This window comes from Scleropages formosus, chromosome 13, assembly GCF_900964775.1.
Source record: "Scleropages formosus chromosome 13, fSclFor1.1, whole genome shotgun sequence".
NCBI lineage: Eukaryota > Metazoa > Chordata > Actinopteri > Osteoglossiformes > Osteoglossidae > Scleropages > Scleropages formosus.
In genome coordinates, this window is record NC_041818.1 from 19,037,488 (window position 1) to 19,038,685 (window position 1,198).

General features: G+C 44.6%; 1 pseudogene; it reads left to right on the forward strand.

Moving 5' to 3' along the window:
* The first annotated feature begins 1,019 nt into the window (after positions 1-1,019).
* Positions 1,020-1,198, forward strand: LOC114912160 (uncharacterized; annotated as a pseudogene).

Genomic DNA, 1,198 nt, shown 5'->3' on the forward strand with positions numbered 1-1,198 from the left:
CTACCCGGCAACACAGGGCGCAAGGCTGAAGGGGGAGGAGACACAACCAGGATGGGACCCCAGGCCATTGCAAGGCACTCCAAGCAGGACTCAAACCCCGGACCTGCCCCACAGCGGGCACTGGCCAAACCACGCCACGCCATGCCCCCCCTCTTTCTCCAAAGTGAATTACAAGTATTCACTTTTTCATCAGTTTAGGGTAAGTATGCTGCTCAAGCATACTGGAGTAGAAGATGGGATTGAAACCTGGGTCCTCAGAACCCAAAGGAGATGGCTCCATCCATTACTCAACCTGCTAACTCTACTGCTAACTCCACATAAAATAAATATAAAGCACCAATGGGTAAAAGCGCTACATGTAATGTACCTAGCACTCTAAGTCCTCTTGGACAAAGGTGTCAGCTAAATACTACTTAATAATCCTTGCACGCTCCTTTCGAGAAAAGCATCGGCTAGATGAATAAATGCAAATATGGAGTGTCCTCTGCAGCTGCAGGCTGGCCTCCACCTGCTGGCTACTGCACCGCATCACAGCTGCTCAGAAGAGGTCAGTTGTCCAGATCCCTTCGCAACCCATCACATGCAGTTCGCTCTCATGCAATCAAACACGAAATCAAATCAACAAAAGCAAAGAGGTTGAAACGAAATTGCACTTGTTTTTAATGAGTAGATAAGGAAGATAGGAAAGAGTTCACTTGTCTTAAGTTTCTGCTCAAAGCAGTAGGATCAACGTCTTACGTTTACGTCTATTCATTTAGCAGACGCTTTTCTCCAAAGTGACGAACATCTCACAGAAAATACAGTTTGTGCAGTTCGTTAGGAAAAAGAGACATAGCTGCAGATGTGTGACTCTTAAGTACAGTTAGTTTCCTTCCCCATGTGCACCGACGTTCATCACACAAGTAGCTGCATAAAGCTTTACCAGTCTTATTTTGGTACCGGGTTATATGGTAAATATGTGCCCTTCTCTCATAATTAATAACTGTTAGGTCTTCTTTTCTGACTTTCTAGACGTTAACATCGCTTCTCGGCCTTTCGGCTAAGATCAAAGTGTAGTACCTGTTCTTATCGGTTTAATTTTTTGCCGAGATGTGCGTCGCTTTGGAGAAGAATGTCTGCTAAATGAATGAATGTAAATGTAATGTAACGTCCGTACTGTATGTGGTGTGGTTTAAGTTACACAGCCGTAAAGCTGTAA